This window comes from Neomonachus schauinslandi, chromosome 9 (assembly GCF_002201575.2).
Source record: "Neomonachus schauinslandi chromosome 9, ASM220157v2, whole genome shotgun sequence".
NCBI lineage: Eukaryota > Metazoa > Chordata > Mammalia > Carnivora > Phocidae > Neomonachus > Neomonachus schauinslandi.
In genome coordinates, this window is record NC_058411.1 from 72,492,678 (window position 1) to 72,517,788 (window position 25,111).

General features: G+C 44.5%; 1 pseudogene across 1 annotated transcript; it reads left to right on the forward strand.

Annotated features, from left to right (window-relative positions):
• Positions 1-920: 920 nt before the first annotated feature.
• Positions 921-14,124, forward strand: LOC110585510 (annotated as a pseudogene). Its single transcript, XR_002480627.1, has 2 exons — positions 921-1,230; positions 13,296-14,124. The product of XR_002480627.1 is annotated as a bax inhibitor 1-like (transcript).
• The last annotated feature ends 10,987 nt before the right edge of the window (positions 14,125-25,111 follow it).

Genomic DNA, 25,111 nt, shown 5'->3' on the forward strand with positions numbered 1-25,111 from the left:
TCCTACCCACCGCTGTTTTTGACAGCTTTGGGATTTGTTTCTATAAAGGAAGGTTTCCCCAGCATCCCCTCTCTGTTACTGCCCCCTGTCCCTGCCCTCAGATGAGAAGGTTGCAGCAACCCAAACACTCAGAGCCATTCACGGTCAGTGCCCTTGAGAGTTTTATTAAAGCAGCAGGTGGGGGCGCCTGGGTGGCTCAGTCGGTTAAGCGTCTGCCTTCAGCTCAGGTCATGATCCCAGGATCCTGGGATCGAGCCCCGCATCGAGCTCCCTGCTCTGTGGGAAGCCTGCTTCTCCCTCTGCCTGCCGCACCCCTGCTTGTGTTCTCTCACTCTTTCTCTCACTCTCTCTCAAATAAATAAATAAAATCTTAAAAAAAAAAAAAAAAAGAAGAAGCAGGTGGGAAAATGGGCTCATGGGCTCAGCAGATCCTTGGGGTATAACTGCCTACACCAGGCTCACAAACCTCCCTCTGACCTTCTCTTCCGACCTAGGGAGTGAGATCTTAAGGAGAAAAGGGGCCAAACCTCAGGAAAGTATTTCGCATCAACACGCTGTCTCCAGGCAGGACAAGGCAAATTAAGACAAGCACCAATGGTCCCAAAGGGGGCTCATGACAAGCCCAGCTCCCCTCTACCCCTAACAGATATCCACAGGACAGATGGTGAAAGTAGGGGTCAGGGGCTAGGACCTAGGGAACAGTGAGGCACTCCAGGCTCTGCAGGAGGATCCAACCCAGCCAGGACTGAGTGGGAATGGGGGGAGGGGCGTGGAGCAGCACAAGCCCACACCCTTGCTGAGAGGGTACAGAGACTATTCTTCCAAGCAAATTGGCTGTTTCCCCACACAGACCATGCTCACATCCCTCCAGAAGGTAATGCCAAGGTAGTGATGGTGCGGGGGCAAACCTCTGGCTAGAGATGGCATTGAGTGGCTTAGAAGATGCTGAACGGGCACCTGTAAAAGTCAGGCTTCCTCTCACATCTCACAGTCGGGCCCTCGCAGAGGTGCCTTGTGATGGGGAACACACACTCTTACAGCTCTTCTCAGCAGGCAGCCCTGGAGCCTTCATCATTGCAACATTTGTACTTGGCAGTGAGCTTGGCTTTGAGCCTGTCAGCATGCTGACGAAGGAAGCTGTGGGCCTCAGAGAAGCCCGGCTGGTCCATCAGGAGAAGCAAGAGGAGTATCCATGTCAGAAGCACATTTTCTTTGAGAAAAAGGGAACAGGTAGCAAAAAAGAGAAACCTGTCTCCTAGCCCAGAACACCAAATCTCGTGCACTCAAAGCCTCCCCCACCCCCCCACAGCTTTACAGATGCTCTCTACTTGTCTCTGAGAACACTCCCCTGCACTCATCCCAGAAAATCATTTTAGGTGATCCTCCTTCCAATGTTCATCTTCTTTCTCTTCTCTCCGGGTCTTCCTTCCTTCATTTCCTCCTATCCCACTGCTAGGCCCAGGGCATTCTTTTTTTTTTTTTCCTTAATTATTTATTTAAATTCAATTTTGTTAATGTATACTGTATTATTAGTTTCAGGAGTAGAATTTAGTGATTCATCAGTTGCATGTAACACCCAGTGCTCATTACATCACGTGTCCTCCTTAATGCCCATCATCCAGTTACCCCAACCCCCCACCCACCTCCCCTCCAGCAATCCTCAGTTTGTTCCCTAGAGTTCAGCATCTCTTATGGTTTACCTCCCTCTCTATTTTCATCTTATTTTATTTTTCCTTCCCTTCCCCTATGTTCATTTGTTTTGTTTCTTAAATTCCACATATAAGTGAAATCATATAGTATTTCTCTTTCTCTGACTGACTTATTTCACTTAGCCTAATACCCTCTAGTTCCTTCTAGGACATTCTTAATCATCCTTCTTAAGGGGCACCTGGGTGGCTCAGTCAGTTAAGCTTCTGCCTTCAGCTTGGGTCATGATCCCAGGGTCCTGGGATTGAGCCCCACATCAGGCTCCATGCTCAGCAGAGTCTGCTTCTCCTTCTCCCCCTCCTCCTTCCCCCGGCTCGTGCTCTCTCTCTCTCACACACACACAAGCTCTCTCTCTCAAATAAATAAAAAAAATCTTTTTAAAAAAATCATCCTTCTTAACACTATACTTATTAAAGAAATTGGGGTAGAGGGATCTGTTGCTCAAAGAGGTGGGCACCTCCCACTCCCTTATGGTCTTTTATAAGAGAGCAAAATTGAACCCCAAGTGATATTTGGTTCTCCCTCAAGCAGTAAACTAATTTATAGAGTATTTTATAGTGATGCTTTTAAAAGTTTAATATGCATATAAATATCTGGGGATCTTGTTAAAATGCAGATTGTGGTTCCATATATTTGGAATGGGACCTGAAATTTTCATTTCTAACAAGCTTCTGGGTAACTTTGATGCTGTTGGTCCATAGACCAAACTTCAAATAACAAGGCTCTAGAGTTTACAAAGACCTCCCATTTATACAAGGTCATTACCCTCTCTGTGAGGTAAGGCAGTTATTTTAGTAACCCCGTTTTTAATAACTGACTTTTCAAACAGGTTAAATGAATTGCCCACAGTCATACAACATCGTGGAGCTGAACACAAACCTTAGAACTTTTGGAGCCAAGGAAAAGTCTCTGCTCAGGTTCAATTTAGTTTAATCTACTGGCCCCTATATTAGCCACAAATACGAAGCCCTTCCATTGGAAACCTACTTCATGTCTGTACAAAAGGAAAGCTTCACCAACCTCCCCTTTCTCTTGTGTTTAGTCTGCCTTACTTGTAAGAGCCTCACTTGACCCCTCCCACACTCCTATTTTCCCACTCTTCTCTCTGGAGCCAACAAATGGTCACCACAGCTGCCTCTCCCCCTCCAGTGAAACACACCACATACCCAGTCTCCACCCTATGTATGCTCCTTTACCCAGCTGTGGGCTGACCCTCCTGAAGAGTTAGGTCCTGGCGATTCTGTGCCCGGAGAGGTTTTGGAGCCTCTCTCCTCTTAGGCTGTGTTGTTACAGCACCTAGCTGTAGGGGGTTGGGGCTGGACGGGATGGGGCTGAGTAACTTGGGTACTGACCCATCACTTTCTGATGCTGCAAGATGCTGAGACTGGCCTGACATCCAAAGCAGACGTCTTTCTATGCTCCATTTAATGAAACTAAACATCAAGAGCAGAATATTCCTGCTGAATCACTATATTGTACACCTGAAACTAATGTAACACTGTATGTTAACTATCCTGGAATTAAAATTAAAACTTAATAATAAAAAAAAGAACAGATGTTTCCTGTGGATAGAAGGCCTCACACAGTCTGAAATGTGAAGAGAAGCAAAGGGAAAGAGGCTGGATGCTGGACCTCCAAAGCCACTTTGTCTCCACTCCCTGGACCTCTCTTTGCCAAAAGGTATAAAGAGAAGGGGTCCCTGTTCCCTCCACGGAAGAGCTAGGCAGCTCTGAAGGACACATTACAACTACAACAGCAAAAACCCCTCCACCAGTTTGGAGTCAGCACGAGCAACAAGACAACTTCCACTGCCTATGCTCTCTCCCAGACTCCAATCCCCCTAAGTAGCCTTGAGCTTCTCTGACCAGAGGGCCTAGTAATCAAAGGTTCTAGGGAAAATACTGTCCATAGTTTTCCAGAAAAGAGAGAACAGCAAGAAAGAAGTGAGGAGGGCCTGAGGGGCCTGTAAAGCAAAAGGGCAGGGCCTGAGCTCTGAAGGAAGAAACAGGAGGCTAGTGATGTTGGCAACTACCCTAATAGCCTCCTGGCTATTATGACTTAAGATACTGACACTCAGAGACCTCTCTTCCCTCCATCCATGGCTTTCTTTTCTGAATGTTTGCCCTGGAACCACACTCTAGAACTCTTTGCCTGACTTGGGCAACCTATGTCGTTCTCCTGGGGTGGGCCCCTGTCTTTGTTTCTCTGCTTGTTGACTATTAGCAGCCTGACCTCTAGCTCTTCTGGGCCTCCTCCTTCCATGTTCCAGAACTTCTCACGTGATACAGGGCCCACCTGATCTACCACAGGCCAATGGGCAGGGACCATTATTCCCAGACTATGGTATAGAACACTGAAGTAAAGACCTATTTACCTAGGGGTGGCTGGCTGGCTCAGTCGGTGGAGCATGCAACCCTTGATCTCAGGGTTGTGAGTTCAAACCCCACACTGGGTGTTGAGATTACTTAAAAATAAAATCTTAAAAAAAAAAAGAAAAGAGGGGCGCCTGGGTGGCTCAGTTGGTTAAGCGACTGCCTTCGGCTCAGGTCATGATCCTGGAGTCCCTGGATCGAGTCCCGCATCGGGCTCCCAGCTCGGCAGGGAGTCTGCTTCTCCCTCTGACCCTCCCCTCTCTCATGTGCTCTCTCTCATTCTCTCTCTCTCAAATAAATAAATAAAATCTTTTAAAAAAAGAAAAGAAAAGAAAAGCTATTTACCTAGAAATAAAAAGTATGTGGGGTGGTAAAGGAAAGTCAAGGCTTGAAATATACAGAATTGTGGGGCGCCTGGGTGGCTCAGTCGTTAAGCATCTGCCTTTGGCTCAGGTCATGATTCCAGGGTCCTGGGATCGAACCCCGCATCGGGCTCCCTGCTCTGTGGGAAGCCTGCTTCTCCTTCTCCCACTCCCCCTGCTTGTTGTGTTCCCTCTCTCACTGTGTCTCTCTCTGTCAAATAAATAAATAAAATCTTTTAAAAGAAATTTAAAAAAAGAAATATACAGAATTGTGTCATATAATTAAGTAATTTGCCTATTCTAGGTACCTCATGTAAGTGGAATCCTATAATTTGTCCTGAGTATTTTCCACTTAGCATAATGTCTTTAGGCTTCATCCACATTGTAGCATGTATCAGAATTCCATTCCTTTTTAAGGATTTTTAAGGTTGTATAATATTCCTTTGTGTGGTTATGCCACATTTTGTTTATCCCTTCACTGGTTGATGATGACTTCGTCTGTCTCCACTCTCTGGCTGTCATTAATAATGTTGCTCTCTCCTTAAAGGCCCTATCTCCCAAATACAGATATTGGGGTTAGGGCTTCAATGTATGAATTTGGATAGGACCCACCTCAGCCCACAACAGGCCTGTTTACCCAGATCCAGGTGGAGCCTGGTGAGTAGCCACAGCTCCTCTCTTCAGAGAGTACCTCAGAGTCTTGATCGCTGACCCCTTTCCCTTAGGCTCCAAGGCCACCCCCCTTATGTTTATGAAGTTTTTCTTCAGGCAGATGACTGTGCAATCACATAATTTAAGTCTGTTTCCTTAGTCACAGACACATGCCAGCCTGCCTCCCCTTGTTACGCCCACGTTCCATGATATATTTATCTTTTCCAAGTCTCTTCAGGCACATATTTCCAGTCTATATGGATCCACAGTTTATACTGTATTTAATTGTGTCCATAATATGAACATTTGACTAGGTTAAAATTAACCTAGCCCTTAAAAAATTTTTTTAAGATTTTATTTTTTTAAAGATTTTTTTATTTATTCATTAGAGAGAGAGCAGGAGCAGAGGGGAGGGTCAGAAGGAGAGGGAGAAGCAGGCTTCCCACTGAGCAGGGAGCCTGATACAGGACTCGATCCCAGGACTCTGGGGTCATGACCTGAGCCGAAGGCAGATGCTTAACCGACTGAACCACCCAGGTGCCCCTAGAGATTTAATTTTAAATAATCTCTACACCCAATGTGGAACTCAAATTTACAATCCCAAGATCAAGAGTCACATGCCCCAACCTAACACTTTAAAAGACAAGTGTAGGGGACTACGTAAGAGCAGATTGGGTTCTAGGACTGCTAAGATTCAAATCCCAGTTCTGCCACTGGCCACCTGTGTGACTTTAGGCAAGTTACTTAATCTCTCAGTGCCTCGGTTTACTCATTGGAAAAAATGGATGTAGATAATAACTTCTTCATAAGCAGGGCCAGGTCTAGGGTGGAGCAAGAGAAGCAGCTAGGGCACAAATGTGCACGTGTGTGACCCTGAGTCAGTGCCTCAGATGGCTCTCTTGCCTCACCCCTAGTCCCAGCCTGGCTCATAAGCTTGTTGTAAAATGTTAAATGAGCAAAAACACTTAGAATAGTGCTTGGCATAGAGTAAGGGATATAGGGGTGCCTGGGTGGCTCAGTTGGTTAAGCAACTGCCTTCGGCTCAGGTCATGATCCCAGGGTCCTGGGATCGAGCCCCCACATCTGGCTCCCTGCTCAGCGGGAAGCCTGCTTCTCCCTCTCCCACTCCCCCTGCTTGTGTTCCCTGTCTCGCTGTGTCTCTCTGTGTCAAAAAATAAAATATTAAAAAAAAAAAAAAGAAAGAAAGAAAAGAAAAGACTTCAGGGGTGCCTGGCTGGCTCAGTCAGTAGAGCATGTGCTCTTGATCGCAGGGTCATGAGTTCAAGCCCCACCTTGGGTGTGGAGCCTACTTAAAAAATATGTGGTCAGGGCTCCTGGGTGGCTCAGTCGGTTAAGCGTCTGCCTTCGGCTCAGGTCATGATCCCAGAGTCCTGGGATCAAGCCCCCCATCGGGCTCCCTGATCAGCGGGAGGCCTGCTTCTCCCTCTCCCACTCCCCCTGCTTGTGTTCCCTCTCTCGCTGTCTCTCTCTGTCAAATAAATAAATAAAATCTTAAAAAAAAAAATGAGGCCTTGGGGCACCTGGGTGGTTCAGATGGTTGAGCATCTGCCTTCGGCTCAGGTCATGATCTCCAGATCCTGGGATCGAGCCGTATGTCGGGCTGTCAGCTCAGTGAGGAGTCTGCTTCTCCCTCTCCCTCTGCCTCTGCCTCTCCCCCTGTTTGGGCTTTCTCTGTCTCTCTTTCTCTCTCTCTCAAATAAATAAATAGATCTTTAAAAAAATTTTTTTTAATTTAAAAAATTTATTAAAAATCTTTAAAAATAAAAATATAGTCCTTTAAAAATATAAAAAAATTTAAAAATATGCGGTCTGTTTTCCCTCCATTATATAAAAATACTCGTGCTGAGGAAAAAAGGTATTGAGCTTCTTCTTACTATAGCACTGTGCTAAATGCTATGAACAGTGCAAAACAAATGCAATGTGGTCTCTATGCCTGAGGAACTCCCAATGCAGTCCAAGAAACAGGTATGGGCTCCATCTTTTTTTTTTATTAACATATAATGTATTATTTGTTTCAGGGGTACAGGTCTGTGATTCGTCAGTCTTACACAATTCACAGCACTCACCATACTCACCATAGTGGGCTCCACCTTTGATAAAAGGTAAACAATAGGGGCACCTGGGTGGCTCAGTTGGTTAAGTGTTTGCCTTTGGCTCAGGATCCTGGGATCAAGCCCCACATCAGGCTTTCTGCACAGCAGGGAGTCTGTTTCTCTCTCTCTCTCTCTGCCCCTACCCACTGCTTCTGCTCTGGCTCTTTCTCTCCCTCTCTCTTAAACAAATAAAATCTTTAAAAAAAAAAGGGGGGGGTAAACTATAATAAATGGTATAATCCAGGTATAACAACATGCTGTGCCAATACAGAGAAAGGAGAGGTCAGTGGTGACTTGCCTGCAAGTAGAAAGTCTAATGGGCAAAGTGTTAATTGAGAACGTACAGTGTGTTCAACACTGTGCCCAGATAAGTGGCATTGTAGAAGGTGCAGAGAAGTCTTGACCTCCCCTCTGACTGGAATGACTAGTTAGACAAAACTAATACACATTGTAAAAAGCAGCAGAAAATGTTCCATGTTAGGGGCGCCTGGGTGGCTCAGTCAGTTACGGCGTCTGCCTTCAGCTCAGGTCATGATCCCAGGGTCCTGGGATCGAGCCCCACATCGGGCTCCCTGCTCAGTGGGGAGTCTACTTCTCCCTCTCCCGCTTCCCCTGCTTGTGTTCCCTCTCTCATTGTCTCTCTCTCTGTGTCAAATGAATAAATAAAATCTTAAAAAAACAAAACAAAACAACCCTTGTATTTAAAAAAAACGAAAAAAAAATGTTCCATGTTAGATTATGGCCAGAACACTAAAGGTACTGCAGCTTCCCACAGAGGCTGGAGGAGTCAGGGAGGGACATGAGGAGGGAGAGTTGGGAGGGAATGTGGGACCCAGGAGGAGCCTGGCCAAATTGCTGCAGAGGGAGGAACAGGCTGGGGGAGATAAGGCTATTTGGTAAGAATGAGGCATCAGGAATGAGTGAATACTACTATTGTAGTAGCAATTTGAGAGCCACTAAGATATGTGGGACAGAGGAGGGACGTGATGCAAGTGACATTTAAGATACAGTTTGTAGGATGGAAGAGGGAACCAAGGTGGTGGTGAAGGGTAATCAGAAAGTGAATAAATGGGGGTAAGTGGGTTAAAGGTGATTCTCCAGAGTCAAGTGCTAAAGATCTGGACCAGGGAGTGCCTGTGGAAATCAAAGGAATATTTCTTTTTTTTTTTTTTTTTAAGATTTTGTTTATTTACTTGAGAGAGAGAGCATAGAGGGAGAGGGAGAAGCAGACCCCCACTGAGCAGGGAGCCAGATGCGGGGCTCGACCCCAGGATGCAGGGATCATGACCCCAGCACGCAGGGATCATGACCCCAGCCAAAGGCAGATGCTTAACTGACTGAGCACCCAGGCACCCTTGTTTTTGTTTTTAAGAAAGAAAGCGAAAGTAAAGCCTGATTAATTAATAGAACAGGAGCGCCTTCTACAGGGGAGGTAAGGTTGGAGGGCAGAACTACTTTATGGAAGAAGATAATTAGGTGTGGCTTAGATCTGCTGATACATGGGTGGGAATCGCAAACCACTCTTTCAGACCAATCCCACACCCTTCCCCTCAGAGAGACTCTGAATCAAGACTTTTGTCCAGCCTGGCACCCACTGTGACTAAGAGTCAGATACTAAAGTTACAAGGTGTTTCTACAATGCCACCGCGCCCTCCCAGAAGAGTAAGAAGGCGTCATACATTTCTTGAGTCAGGATAAGGCCCAGAGCTTTGCTGAAAGGGAAATAGTGTCTCCAGCTAGACCCCAAGACCTGACCTTTATTGCCCACTGGCCTGTACTCACTGGCCTGTGTCCCACAGTTTTCCTTAAGCTCTGCTTTTCCAGCTTATCTCTTAACTCAGGCAAATGGAAACAGGAACCACGCCTCAAGTGATAACAGCTACCCTGGCAAGTCCTCCAAACTGTCCAGACCACCCAGACCAGTTTGAGCGTAACACCCAAAACTCGTGCCTATGCAGATGGACAATGGAGTGACCTCTAAGATGATCTACAACTACCTTTAGCTCATTATAATACTAAAATCTCCACCCCGTAGGAGCACAAGCCTCATTTACATAATATACAACATATGTACCGGAATGTTTCCTTAAGGGTCATGCCTGGCCTTATGCCCTCCTCTACATATGATGTCAGGGCATCCTTATCTAAATATTCACCCTAACTCTAAATAAAAGGATCCTGTTCACCCTTGCTCTGGGTGTCACTGCTTTGGAAGTTATTCCTGGTGATCTCCTTATTTGCTGCAAATAGTTTACTTGGTGTGACAACTCCACCTGGTGTATCTATGACACACCAAGGAGCAAACTCACCTGGGTTCGGTTACAATAGTATATTTTCAGTATAGATTCAGATTGTGTTGATTCAATTAATTAATAATGATTAATAAATAACCCTGAGAGATGTGTTTACTTAATAGATCAAGGTGGAGGAACCAGCAAGCCCACAGCTCTCACTGGTGAAAAACTGGATTTAAAGACTTTAGAAGGTTGGGGTACCGGGCTGGCTCAGTCGGTGGAGCATGTGGCTCTTGATCTCAGGGTTGTAAGTTTGAGCCCCACGTTGGGTGTAGAGATTACTTAAAATCTTTATAATAAAAAATAATTTTAAAAAATAAATAATTTTTAAAAACTCCAGAAGCTAGAGCCTCACTCAGTCCACTGGCAGGTCAGGAATGGAGGGGAGGACCCATGAAGATCCAAGTCTTGAGGTACTTTTCTTTGCCCAGTGAAAGGAAAAATGCAGGCTACCTAGATGTTCAATTTTTATCCCTCCACCATCATAATTTCTTTCTGAAATTGTCCTAATTTTCCAGTTAAGAACATCACAGTTCTTCTGGCATAATCATCTTGGGAAGGCTGAGGGAATCAAGAAGCAGGAGGAAAGCGATGGATCTGCCCATCCCTGTGTCCTTGCATCTCCTGAAGAGAAAGGGTGACAGCCTACTGGGAAACGAGGGTGCGGGGTATCACTAGTGGCCGCAGGAAGAATCACTGCTCTGGAAGGACCAGAGAGGATGCATCAAAGAGACAGTAGAATAAACCTCTGATTTCTTTGTGTAAGCTGTCAAAGGCTACCCTCTAGAAGGCAAAGGAAAGCAAGAGAAGAGCACCTTTCAACTCCGGGATTATGCTGAATTTGTGGTGGCAAGACATTCCAATAGGAAGTATCTACTATGGAGTCCGGAGACGAGAGACTAGACCCCATATACATATTTGGACTGGATGCAAAAACAACAACAACAACAAAAAAACCACCCTGAGTCATCACCATAAAGATGATATTTAATTATTTTTAAAATATATGTAAGAAGGAGTAAGTACAAAATGCATCACAGCTAAACACCTTCCTAGGAGTGGCGCCTGCGCGTTCGATCTTTGCAGCCTCTTGCTGTTGCAGCTACTTACTAGCCTGCATTGCAGGCTGTCCCTCATTACACTCTTCTTGGTGGTAATTTGGCACTTCTACCACCAGGTGGAGATGTCCCACCGCTTTTCACTTACTATCGGCGCGAAGAGAGGCTCTTAAGAAATTGGGGTGCGGGGGAGGGGTCAGGTTCTTTCGTTCCACTCGTTATACAAATAAGCACTTGCCTTCATGCCCAAGAGCGAAAAGAATTTGGAGGGTGAGCATAAAAGGTCAGGCAGTGGCTGCCTCTTCCTCTCTTTTTGTTTTCTCAGTCCTTTGGTTTCCATGGGGATCTGTGTTTGAGCAGCAACTCAGAATCCATTGACTGCCCCTCAAGGCTTGGGGCTGCGCCCAGAGACACGCTGTGAAGAACAGCAGGAGTTGGTACCGGTGGAAAGAAAGAGAAGATTCATTTGGTAAATTTGGACAGCAAAAGCTGAGGACAGGTAGAGGAGCAGTGATGAGGTGGGCCATAGATGAGGTGCACAGAGGAATGTGAAAGGCAGACAATTGTTTCAATTCAAATAAAATTTCGGGACATTAATATCTTTTCAAAACCTCTTCAATCAAGTGTCCTTTGTCTTCTCACCAATAGATTATCTCAGGACACACTCCCAGCCCTGGATATTACCAGGTCCTTTCCCGCCTCTATCCAAAAACATGTCTGCAGTCATGTGTCAGAACCTGCCTGGGGTTCTCCTGAGTCTGGTTCCCAAAGCTCTGGAGCTCTGGAGCAAGAGAGGAGAACTCTGGGAAAGACCATACACAGTATTCCCCAGGCAGGGCATAGCGCCTGGTGCAGAGTAAGCTCTCAGGAATATATTTGTTGAACAGGTGACTAAATAAATGAGCAATAAAAATAAGATGACCTTAACTAATCTTTCTTAGTTCTAGCTGGAAAGAAGACAAATTAAGGAGAAGAAAAATATATTGTCTTTTCTCTCATCAAAATCGTGACGATGTAAATGTCTTCATTCACGGATCGATTCATTCAAAGATTGATCGGGGTGTTTTGTTGTTGTTCTGCTTACATCACAGGTTTTTCACATTTGCATTACTAATAGTCCTTTCTAAGAGTATTTGCATTTCCGTCAGTTTGGGCCAATATTCAGTATCCATTCACAGAGAGCAGTCAATATACATATGAACAGCCTTCTACCTAGAGATTGAATCAAGTCTTCCCTTCTTATCTGGGACCCACCAGCCCCTACCCTTCCTCCTCACTTTCTCTCCCATTACCCTGTTTAATTACCACTTTCTGTAATTATCTAATTTATTTGCTTTCATTTCTATTGTTTATCACCTCCCACAGGGACCAAGAAGCTCCTTGCTGCCTTCCTCACAGAGACTTCTACTTCAGATTTAAAGTCTAAATGTTCAAGTCTTATCTTTTTTTGAAAACTCCCAATTGAATTCTTCCTGATCCTGCTTTAATCTACTCACCCTCCCACTCTCCAATTGGAAGTGACCTTTCCTTCTTCCGAAAGTGTACACGTTTGATCTGCAACTCCCATAGCACTCACCACTTGCTACCTCTACAGGACAGCATAATATTAGCCACCAGATGTACTGAGTTTGAAAGATAGGCCAGGTACTGGGACAGATGCTTTAACTGAGTTTTGTTAGATCTCCACCCCAATCTTATGAAGTAGATACAATTAACCTCATTTTTATATGAGGATCCTGAGGCTCAGAGAAGTCAACTAACCTGCCCAAAGTCATACAGTTGATAGGTGGTGAAGACAATTTAAACCCAAAAAGGCACACAGAATCCACATAGTCTTTGGAGCACAAACTTTGTTATAAGATAAATGTGTTAGAGCCTCAGTTCCATAATTCACAACTGCATGACCCTCAGCAAATGACTAACACTTCTGAACCTCAATTTCCTAACTGGTAAAATGGGGATAACTATGTCTACCTCACAAGATTACTGTTAGAGAGAATCCAAGGTAGAGAGTCCATTTAGCCTTGTCACAAAGAAGTGGCCCATGAAGAGACTATTAACATTCCATGCTTACCTGTTTCATCTCCTAGGCCAAGTTAACACTCCCTCAAGAAGGATATGTTTTTATTTTCTTTGCATTTGGAACCTCTAGCACAGTGCTTTGGATACAGTAACTAACCACAGACATTTGTTTAATGGACGGATAGATGGAGGAAGAGACAGAGGGAGGGAGGAATGGAGGAATGGATAATTTGTTGCCTGTGGACAATCAGTCCAAGTCAAGTCTCCCTTCTTCCTATGGAACTTTATGCAGGCTTCTACAAAATCTTCTCATGTTTCTTATATCTTTTTTTTTTTAAGATTTTATTTATTTATTTGACAGAGAGAGACACAGCGAGAGAGGGAACACAAGCAGGGGGAGTGGGAGAGGGAGAAGCAGGCTCCCCGCAGAGCAGGGAACCCGATGCGGGACTCGATCCCAGGACCCTGGGATCATGACCTGAGCTGAAGGCAGTCGCTTAACCAACTGAGCCACCCAGGCGCCCTTCTTATATCTTTTTGTTTAACATTGCCCCTCTTCTCAAGGAGAGGCAGGGTCCGTGTCTTACTTACCTTTCTAACCCCAGCACCTTAGGTCTCTTGTACCTCTCTTAATATGGTTGTGAGTAGAAGCACATCCGGTGTTAGAAGAGCTGTGTAGGTTCCTGGGAGGCCGAGCGGAGACTGTGTCCCACAGACTCTGGCATCGTGAACATATTTGGTCGGAAGATCAACTTGATGCACTCTTATAATTTTCCCACATAACCCCCTCGACACAGCAGCACCTGAAGAAGGTCTATGCCAGTTTCGCCCTCTGTATGTTTGTGGCGGCCGTGGGGGCCTATGTCCACGTGGTCACTCATTGCCTTCAGGCTGGCCTGCTCTCTGCCTTGGGCTCCCTGGGGTTGATGATTTGGCTGATGACAACACCTCAGAGCCATGAACCTGAGCAAAAAAGACTGGGACTTCTTGCTGGATTTGCTTTCCTTACAGGAGTTGGCCTAGGCCCTGCTCTGGAGCTGTGCGTTGCCATCAACCCCAACATTCTTCCCCCCGCCTTCATGGGCACAGCAATGATCTGCACCTGCTTCACCCTGAGCGCCCTGTATGCCAGGCGCCGGAGCTACCTCTTTCTGGGAGGTGTCTTGACGTCAGCCACGAGCCTGATGCTCTTGTCTTCCCTGGGGAACCTTTTCTTTGGCTCCATTTGGCTTTTCCAGGCAAACCTGTATGTGGGGCTGGTGGTCATGTGTGGCTTTGTCCTTTTTGATACTCAACTCATTATTGAAAAGGCTGAAAATGGAGATAAGGATTATATCTGGCACTGCGTTGACCTCTTCTTAGATTTCATTACTCTCTTCAGAAAGCTCATGATGATCCTGGCTATGAATGAGAAGGACAAGAAGAAAGAGAAGAAGTGAAATGACCATGCAGCCTTTCCCATTTTGACCTCTCTCCCTCCACCCCTCATTTCCTCTTCGCACACATTGCAGGTGGTGTGTTCTGTGATAATGAAAAGCATCAGAAAAAAATATATATATATGGTTGTGAGTATGATTCCATGTTGAGAAAAGTGTATTTTTTTATTCTACTTGCCCTTTAAATGCAGGCCCAGTGAGTGAATATGAAATGCATTTGGTAAATATTTGTAGAGAGTATAATTAATTGAAAGACCTAGCCTGGTCCTATGGCAAAAAGGAAGGAAAGGATTTCTCTGGTCTGGGCTTGTATTTATTTATTTTTTTTTTAAGATTTTATTTATTTATTTGACAGAGAGACCGCAAAAGAGGGAACACAAGCAGGGGGAGTGGGAGAGGGAGAGGCAGGCTTCCCACTGAGCAGGGAGCCCCGCAGGGAGCCCGATGTGGGCCTTGATCCCAGGACCCTGGGATCATGACCTAAGCCAAAGGCAGAAGCTTAACAACTGAGCCACCCAGGTGCCCCCTGGGCTTGGATTTAAATCCTGGGGTGATTCTGCCATCTGGAGATGCAGAATCATAAACCTGTAAGCTGCTTTGGTTTTTGACTGGACTTACTCCTGGAGGTCACAGAGATCAGCAGGTCTGAGGGCTTTTGATGGACTTTAATATTTTAAATTAACATATTAATTCAATTATAACTACATTAAGGTCTACAAAAGAAAGGGAGAAACAACAGTGTAAAGATTGCAATCATTCAAACTCTGGCAATCCATTCAATGAGCCCAAAGTGAGCCTCAGGTATCTTGTCCCTTTCTAATATAAGCATGAGTATGATCCTATATTAAAAATGCATATTTAAAAAGAAGAAACATGGGGCGCCTGGGTGGCTCAGTCCTTGGGCAGTTGCCTTTGGCTCAAGTCATGATCACAGGGTTCCTGTATCGAGCACCATGTCAGGCTCCCTGCTCAGTGAAAAGTCTGCTTCTCCTTCTTCCTCTGCCTCTCCCCCTGGCTCATGCTCTCTCTTTCAATCTCTCTCCCTCTCTCTGTGTCAAATAAGTAAATAAAATCTTAAAAAAAGAAGAAGAAGAAGAAAAAACAGTGGGGGCACCCAGGTGGCTCAGTCCAGTTGGGTGTCCAAATCTTGATTATTTCCGCTCAGGTCATGATCTCAGGGTCCTGGGATCCAGCCCCAGGTTGGGCTCTGAACTCCATGGGGAGTCAGCTGAAGATTCCCTCTCTCCCTTCCCTTCTCTGCCCCCACCCCCACCGTGCATGCTCCTGGTGCACGCTCTCTCTCTCTCAAATAAATAAATAAATCTTTTTTAAAAAAATGCAGGGACGCCTGGCTGGCTCAGTCAGTAGAGTATGCAACTCTTGATCTCGGGGTTGTGAGTTTGAGCTCCACGTTGGGCGTAGAGATTACTTAATAGATAGGTAGATAAGTAAATAGATAAATAAAAATAATTTTTAAGTGCATATTTTTTATTCTACCCACCCCCTAAATGCAGGCCACCTACATCATTTGATATTCAGCCAGAGAAACCATCATCTTTCAAACCAGTCTCTGGTGTATTCTTCCTTGGGGATTTTTCAGCTTTGACTCTAATGTGACCTTTGTCCTAAGTGATGGCTTTGGAAACAAACTCCCATTGATTTTTTTTATTGCAAAGCCGTATGTAGAAATTGTTGACACAGACACGGTTTGTTGATTGATGAAGATATTCACATATAAAACACAGAGGTTAAGGGTGCCTGGGTGGCTCAGTCGTTAAGCGTCTGCCTTCGGCTCAGGTCATGGCCCCAGGGTCCTGGGATCGAGCCCTGGATCGGGCTCCCTGCTCAGCAGGAAGCCTGCTTCTCCCTCTCCCGCTCCCCCTGCTTGTGTTCCCTCTCTCGCTGTGTCTCTCTCTGTCAAATAAATAAATAAATCTTAAAAAAAAAAAAAAACCAACAACACAGAGGTTAAAGCTAGGTGATAAAATCATCTGGCCTAACGTCACCATTGCAGATGAGGAAACTGAGGTCTAGGGAGGTAAAGACATTTTCTCAAGGTGCTTTAACTAGGAAGTAGAAGAATCTGACTAGAACCCATGGCAACGATTACTCCACTAAAAGTGCAAGTGTGTGTCATGTTAGCTTATTTTTTTGTGAAGTAGTTTTTCAATATAAGTTCCTGGAGGATAGAAAGGACACGAGGGTATGTTCACATACAGCATGCCCAACTAGCATAGAGCGGATAACCACTGGGCATCATAGAATGCTCGAACTATAATTTCATGGAGGGGCACCTGGTCACTCAGTAGAGCATGCAACTCTTGATCTCAGGGCTGCAGGTTTGAGCCCCACGTTGGGTGCAGAGATTACTTAAAAATAAAATCCTTAAAAAAATTCATATGTGTGCTTTGTATTGTGAAATTTGTACTATATATTTTAACTGCTTTTATTTTTTTAAAGATTTTATTTATTTGTGTCTTTTAAAGATTTTATTTATTTATTTGAGAAAGAGACACAGAGAGAATGTGTGAGCATGAGCAGGGGGAGGAGCAGAGGAAGAGGGAGAAGCAGACCCCCCACTGAGCAGGGAGCCCCACATGGGGCTGGATCCTGGGACTCTAGGATCATGACCTGAGCTGAAGGCAGCCACTTAATCGAATAAGCCACTCAGGCACCCCTAACTGCTTTTATTTTATTTTATTTTAAAGATTGTATTTATTTATTCGACAGAGAGAGACAAGGTGAGAGAGGGAACACAAGCAGGGGGAGTGGGAGAGGGAGAAGCAAGCTCCCCGCTGAGCAGGGAGCCTGATGCGGGACTCGATCCCAAGACCCTGGGATCATGACCCGAGCCGAAGGCAAATGCTTAATGACTGAGCTACCCAGGGGACCCTAACTGCTCTTATTTTAAATGGATCTTAAATTTAAAAGGGATTTCATAGTACCATAATGATAATGACACTTGTTTGTTTGTTTTCTAAGATTTTTAATTATGTAATGTGAGTTATTTCCTAAGGCTATTTTCAGGTATCTTGATAGGGGGAGAGGTATGTTCCTTCTTGCATTTCAAGACAAAAAGTCAATACCTGAATTTCAAGCTGACTGAATAAAGATGGACAGCTTGGAAATGGTGTGTGTGTGGAAGGATGGCGAGGTTTATAGTGCAAAGGGCGGGGAGCAGATGATGGAAGAAATAACCCCTTGAGTAACAGGCCTATTTCTCCCAGTTTCCCGCTTTACCCTCTTTTTTTTTTTTAAAGATTTTTTTTTAATTTATTTATTTGAGAGAGAGAGAATGAGAGACAGAGAGCAGGAGAGGGAGGAGGGTCAGAGGGAGAAGCAGACTCCCCGCCGAGCAGGGAGCCCGATGCGGGACTCGATCCCGGGACTCCAGGATCATGACCTGAGCCGAAAGCAGTCGCCCAACCAACTGAGCCACCCAGGCGCCCCCTTTTTTTTTTTTTAAGATTTATTTATTTGGGGCACCTGGGTGGCTCAGTCATTAAGCCTCTGCCTTCAGCTCAGGTCATGATTTCAGGGTCCTGGGATCGAGCCCCGAGTCGGGCTCCCTGCTCCGCGGGAAGCCTGCTTCCCCCTCTCCCACTCCCCTGCTTGTGTTCCTGCTCTCGCTGTCTCTCTCTCTAATAAATAAATAAAATATTTTTAAAATTTTTATTTATTTATTTTAGATAGAGCGACGGGGGGGAGGGGCAGAGTGAAAGCGAGAGAAAGAATCTCAAGCAGACTCCTGCTGAGCACAGAGCCTGACCTCAGGCTTGATCTCAGGACCGGGAGATCATGACTGAGCCAAAACCAAGAGTCCAGTGCTCAACCTACAGAGCCACCCAGGCGCCCCTATAATGCACTTTAGAATGGACAAAAAATATGGGCGCCTGGGTGGCTCAGTCAGTTAAGCGGCTGCCTTCGGCTCAGGTCATGATCTCAGGGTCCTGGGATCAAGCCCCACGTCCTCAGGGGGGAGTCTGCTTCTCCCTCTCCCTCTCCCTCTCCCTCTGCCGCTCCCCCCTGCACTCTCTCTGTCAAATAAATATAAAATCTAAATAACTAAATAAATAGTATGGACACAAAATAATGAGTCAAACAGCATATGATTATTAAATAACATAAGTACTATATTGCTATCCATTCTCATAGATGCTCGGTTGTAGGGCGGCACGGAATTCTCTACAACATACACCATAGCCCTTACAATGCATCTTTAACCTCCATATTAAAGGTAAGCCAGTTGCCATTCACCTCAAATCCCCAAGTCCAGTAAAGTCAATATTCACAGCAATCCTTCCAATTCTTTTTTTTTTTTAAGATGCTATTTATTTATTTGACAGAGAGAGCACAAGCAGGGAGAGCAACAGGTAGACGGAGAGGGAGAAGCAGGCTTCCCGCTGAGCAGGGAGCCCGATGTGGGGCTCGATCCCAGGACCCTGGGATCATGACCTGAGCTGAAGGCAGCCGCTTAACCAGCTGAGCCACCCAGGCGTCCCCTCCTTTTTTTTTATTTTTATTTTTTTTAAGTAGGCTTCACACCCAACATGGGGCTTGAACTCATGGCCCTGAGATCAAGCGTCACATGCTCTGCCGACTGAGTCAGGCAGGTGTCCCAATCCTTCCAACTCTTAATTTATCTCTCTGTTAACTCATTTGCTATCCTATTCCAGCCCCTATGGACTTGGCAGGCTGTCTGTGGAATCTTCAGCTCCTCCTAGTTATCCTCAAGGATTCTGGCTTTGATTTGGCTGGTCAGCAATCCTTACTTTGAACTATCTTCTATAGTAAACTTACTCTAATCAACTCCGTGGGAACCATGTGTCCTGGCTTATTTTGAGGCCATGAGAGTAGTTCCATGACAGATGAGGAGACACATCAGAAAATCCTCAAGAATCCTGGCATAAATTGCCCCAATTATAAATAAGAAATAAAACAGTGGTGTAATCTAGAAATGGAAATAACGTAAAAAATAACAAAGAGATATCACCAAATAATTTAAGTCCAATTACAAAACCGCTGCATAACAATAAACTGAATAGTCTTTGTTTTATTTACTAGGTACTTAGCACATAGTAGGTGCTTTAAAAATACTTGTTGACTGTCAATAAATAAACTCTACCAAGGGCAGATTTAAAGGATTTGTACTTAAGATATATTACAAATCAATTAGACATCATCAAAAATTTTCTCAGTACTTAAATTAGTCACTGAAGGATCCCTTCCCTGGGAATAGCCTACAAAGCGGGGAAGGATTATTATCTGACTGAAATAACGTAAAGTATGAAGTTATCAGAATGGAATTAGGTCCTAAAATTACCCAAGTCCCCACAAGAAAGAAAAAGTACATAATTTCTAAAGAGGATGGAGAAATTAAAATCTATCTTTTAAACATTTCACTTGTGCTTGGCTTCCCATACATTCTTGCCTCTTTTCTTCTCCGGCTCCCTGGCACTGTGGAAAGGGCACTTCCTTGAGCTAAGATCTGGTCTGGGGAACCTCTTGAAAAGTCACTTAACCTCCCTTGGTCTTAGTTTCCTTATCTGAAAAGTGAAAGATTTGGAGATGATCCCTCTGGCCCCTGGAATTCCAGCCCCCAAAGTCCTTGCTAGTCTACTTGTTGCTCTTCTTCAAGGTTCTTCCTGAAGGTTCTGACCATGTTTCTATCATAGGTGGTCAGTTAGCTCTATTGTCTGATGTACTTCAATCCCTGCTGCCTATTCCTCCAAACACTTGCCTCTACAACTTAACTCTTTCTTTCCCATCACTCTGATTTCTTTTCCTTTTTAGTGGCCTGGGATGATAATATATTTTTTTTGCCTTTCTCATCATGCTTCCCTCTCACCGTACTGTTTTTACCAGACCTCCACCCTTTGTTGATTTTCTTTCAAATGACCAACCTGAGGATCTCCAGAACTTTAGAAAATTGTTCCTATAATTTCTCCCTGGAAAACACAGGCACTCACATGTTCTTCCCTGCCCCCACCCCAGCCTTCTTCCACAGTTAGAGGCTCATGGCCCTTCCCCCACAACCTCCCTTTTCTGTTCCACTACCTTGGACTCTTCACAAACTCCATTTCTCCTCTATTTAACATGGGTAACATGGAGAAATGAAGGAGAGCAAAAAGAATAAATTCTATCCTTCCTCTTACGAATGTTTAAATTCCTGCCATCCATTGCAGAATGAACTCTGAAAAGGAACACCAGACAAGCCTCAGTCTGAATGACCCTCCTTGATCTTCACTCCCTCCCTTTGCCCCTAAAACACCATGGCAACTGCCACCTGAAAGAGGCCAGGCGGAAATCATCTAATAAGACCAGAGACTGTTTGCCGATGCTTTCTTATTTAGCCAATTTTTGCAAAGGGTGTTTTTCCCTTACTCTTTATTGCCTTACTCCCTGAATGCTAGCAAGACAAAGAACATGTGGTAGTATATGGAGTTTCGGGAACTATAATTTGTTGTAGATATTTACTTGTAGGTCTTGAAATTTTGTTTAGAAGTTAGACGTTTAAGTCATCCCCCAGGTTTGCAGCCAGAAAGTGAAATCTGTAACAGAGGCAGAGATCAGTGTCATTGTGAGCAAAACACAGGCAATGCCAATCAGGCATTGCTGGAGGAAATTTCAACCTGCCATTTATCAGCTAATTATGAACTAAGCCTCAGTTTTCTCATTTGTAAATGGCGTGTTCTGCATGTCTAAGATGATAATTATATAATGTTTCTTTATAAAGTGCTTCTACGGGTTGCGGTGCCTGGGTGGTGTGGTCGGGTAAGAGTCAGACTCTTGGTTTCAGCTCAGGTTGTTATCTCAGGGTCATGGGATCAACTGCGCTGCGCGCCCTCCCCTCCAGCTCCGCACTCAGTGGGAAGTCGGCTTGGGCTTCTCTCTACCTCTCCCTCTACCCCTCCTCACATGCTCTCACACACACATTCTCTCTCTCTCAAATAAATAATTTTTAAAGTTATTTTAAGGGTTAAATGAGATTATGTATTCAAAGGGTGTGGCACACAGAATGCATTTAAACTATGATTATTGTTATCAAGAGAAATGTTACGTGCCTTTCAGGGCACCTGGGTGGCTCAGTTGGTTAAGTGTCCGACTCTTGATTTCAGCTCAGGTCTTGATCTCAGGGTCATGAGTTCAAGCCCTGAAAAATAAAAAAATAATAAAAATAGGGGTACCTGGGTGGCACAGTCGGTTAAGTGTCTGACTCTTGGTTTCTACTCACGTTGTGATTGAGGGTTTGTAAGATTGAGCCCCACATCCAGCTCTACACTGAGCACAGAGTCTGCTTAAGATTCTCTCCCTCTCCCTCTGCCGCTCCCCTCCTCTAAAATGAATAAATAAATAAATCTTTTAAAAAATAAAGAAAAAAGAATGTTACGTTCCTTACTAGATTCCGAGTTTAGTTCTCTTGCAATTAAAATCAAATTCCTCATAGGATTCTAATTCTTTGGAAGATAGAGGATCTGCCTCTACAACACCTGCTCTTCTACAAACTAGAAAAAAGGAGGAATGCTTAGAGCAGTGTATAGAAGAGGCCTTGAATAAAATGCCAAAAGTTTGCTAGGCCCCCCACATGACTATAGTTTTTAGGACAAAAGCCACTATGAGTTTAGAAACGCTTTTGACTTAAAAGTATATTAATCCCAACAACATCAACAAACATTTGGCCAGCAGGAGTATACACTTTTGAGACATGTTATATATTCTGGCCACAGGCTGGGCTCCCGTCATGAGTAACATGGAGTCCCGGCAACACCGCAGTTCCCTAGGAATCTAGAGCCCCTGGTTTAGAAACCACCAGTCAAGCACAAATGTCTAAAGCTTGACTCTGCAAAAGAACCATTTAAGAGTTTATTAAAAATCTTAGGCCCCACCCCCCAGAGATTTGGATTGAGTAAATCAGGGATAGAGACCAGGAATATGAATTTTCCATAACTCCCCAAGTGATGACAGTGAGTCCAGTGGAGCGTGTGCTGCTCTAGGAATTAGCATTCCTGACTGGCTCCTCCTCTCTCTTCTGAGGATCTCATTCCAATCACCTTTTCTTTGTTCCTCACAGTTCAGGGCTTCTTCCCCCCATACCCTCACCCCCCCTTACAAGAGAAGGATTTATTTGCTTCTAAAACTAGGACTTCTTTAACTGGAGTGTTGTGCTGACATCACAAAACAATGTGTAGGAAAATCTCTGAGAGTCAAACAGAATGACTAACTTTCTTTAAAGAGCAACAACATATCTTTGCTTTTTGAGGACTTAATTTTGACACTAAAAATACCTTTACATCCATTTTAACTAATTCAGAGGCAACCTGTGTTCACAAATGAAGGATACAGAGATTATACTCAAGTGGTCTGGCTTGAAAATCGGCTCTGTGATGTAAACACCTCAATAGTACTTTAAGCTATTCCTAAAGAGAGAAAAAAATTATTAGGCTAATAGCCAACAGAAAAGCCAACATAGAAAATGTTGATAAAATTAGAAAATAGCATAAGAAGGAACCACAAAGCTAGAGGAAAGAGCCCATCTTCACCACCAGCTCGCCCCAACCAGAATATTCCCCCAGAGCCTCCCAGGCTCCTACACATTGGAAGGAACTGAGGGTAGGGTGCCAGGATAAGTCCCTTTTCCTATCCTTTATTATCTTCAGTGCCCTCAAGTGCCTCTTCAATTCCTTGGGAACCTAAGCGCTCAGTTTACAAGGTCAAAAGATCATGGAACATTTTCCAAAAATTAAATCATCAATTGAAGAATGAAAAGTGTAGTTTTAATATTCTCTTCTGCTATTAAGTCAGTCACTCTCTCTCTCTTTCTCTCTCTCATTTCTCTCTCCTCCTTTCATTTTCTCGCTCTTTCTCTCCCTCTCTCTCTCCTTCCCCTCCCCTCTCCACTTCACCACACACAGAAACCCCTTTTCAAAGGGGCTTTTTTCCAACTCAGTGAAGTAAAGTCTTTGCCCCTTTGTGGGGAAGGCTCATTAACATTCCCACAGCAGCATCTCTTCAAGGATTTTACTTTTGTAACTCTGTGGGGAGGTCAAGAGGCCACAGTGGAGAGGTAAAAGGAAAAAATGGTAAATGGGGGAGGGCGGAAGAAAGGAGAGGAGGGGAAAGAGCCCTTCCTTTCACAATAAGGCCAGCAAGAAGAAGGGAGGGAGAAAAAATAGGAAAAGACAAGACAGACAAGACCCAGGAAGGACATGAATTTTGGACTCCCAAATCTGCCCTCGGACATCAGAGACTCCTGAGAAAAGCAGAAAGCTATATTCTTTCTCTTGTTTCTTTTCCTCAAAAAGGAAGTAAATGATGGAAACACTGGGCTGAGAGAGACAGGACCCAGTCTATTCCACTGAGAAATTAGAAGCTTCCCTGGCTTCAGTGTTCTCATTTCCCCACAACAGCGTGGTGATAACTGCGCCTGTCTGGCACAGAGAAGTTAACAGGATGAATCAGACAATGTCAGCAAGAGTTCCAAGGGTGGAACACGAGGGAGCCACCCAGGGTCCTGACCCCGAAGGATGGGGAAAATAATGGAGATTCAGTGAACTCCAAAGCAAAGATCAGAGTGCTTCCCAAACCCCTTCAGATGTGGGTACCTGCCTTGTTTCTCACCAGCAACCCTCTGACCATCTGTTGTCTCTCTCTCCCTTTCTTAATATTGTCACACCAGCCTGGATCCGGGTCAGGGAAGAAACCAAGGGAACTTCCAGTTTGCACCGAACGCTGTGAGTGAACTTTGTTTTATTCTTCGCCGAAGACGCAGCCATCAGATATTTACAGGCCTGAGCTCCAAAAAGGAAAAGAATTTCCACTTTCCTAACTGATGGTGTCTCAGATGCTCTCTCATCTCAGCCAGGAGAGTAAAAGGTAAATAAGTCCAGGAGAAGAGGACTCGTGCATCATAGTGAGGAGATAGGGCACATCTGGTTATTCTACGCCCAGGAGCGCAGTATGGCCAGAAGTTAAAGAACAATAAATGAATCACCCTTAATGTGCAGGCTGAGCAGGAGAGAACTGGTTTGTGGCCAAATGATGTATTTTAGAGATGGAGACATTTTTAAAGGTCAAATATGATATCCACAAGGAAATTATTTCCACAAAATCCCTGACATTTGTTTTCAGCCTCTGCGAGAACTTACCACAGAGAGCTCACCCATTCACCCGAGAGACCATGACACTGTTAGAAAGTTCCTTCATATTGAGCTGGAAGTGCCTCCTTGTAGCTTCCAGTCTGAAGTCCCACAGAATCATCTACATCATCTTCCCAGAGCTGGCATACCTTCAGCCCCAGGAGCTGGACAGGAGCAGGAGAAACAGAAAAGCCAGGAACTCTGTTGCTATTTTAACTGGGATTCCTTAAGATCAATCACTTTTTTTTTCTTCATGCTAGGAGCCTGGTGGCATACTGTACCTTTAATAATATAGAGGGGAAAAAATGTTAGCCTGCTGTCAGATGGACCTGTCTGTATTACATCAGAGCTGTGCAACCTTGGATAGGTTACTTAACCTCACTGATCCTTTTGCTTACCTATAAAGAGAATCATCTATAAATAGGAGCAGTCAAACCTGCTGTGCTAATCTTAGAGTTGTAATGCTCAAAATATGTCACGTACATGAAAATATCCTATATGTTATGAAGAGCTCTTTATATATTAAGTTTTACTGTAATGACTGTCCATCTTCATCTTTTTGGCAGCCTTTCATATCCCCATTTTCGACTGGCGGTAGCTGACTTCTTGGCCTTATAATCAGGATATACGGGAAAGTTCTTATTTCAGCTTTATACCCCAGACACAGTCGCATCATCAAACAAGGTGGCATAGAATCGTGAGAGAACCAAAAAGCACTGTGAGGACCTTGGATGAAGAGTTAGAGAGATAAGCAGGGACATTTTCTGAACAGACAGCACAGGGAGAGGCCGGAGCCCTGGCAGTGAGGAGAGGGTTAAATCCTTCCCCTCTGCAGTACAAAAGAAAAGAGTGTGCGGAAAGATTAGGATTTTTGCTTTTACAATGGGAGCTGCAGAAGCGTAGGGAAGAAGCTGAAGAAAAAAAAGGGGGCGTCTCCCCTTTAAAGACTTGCAGAGATT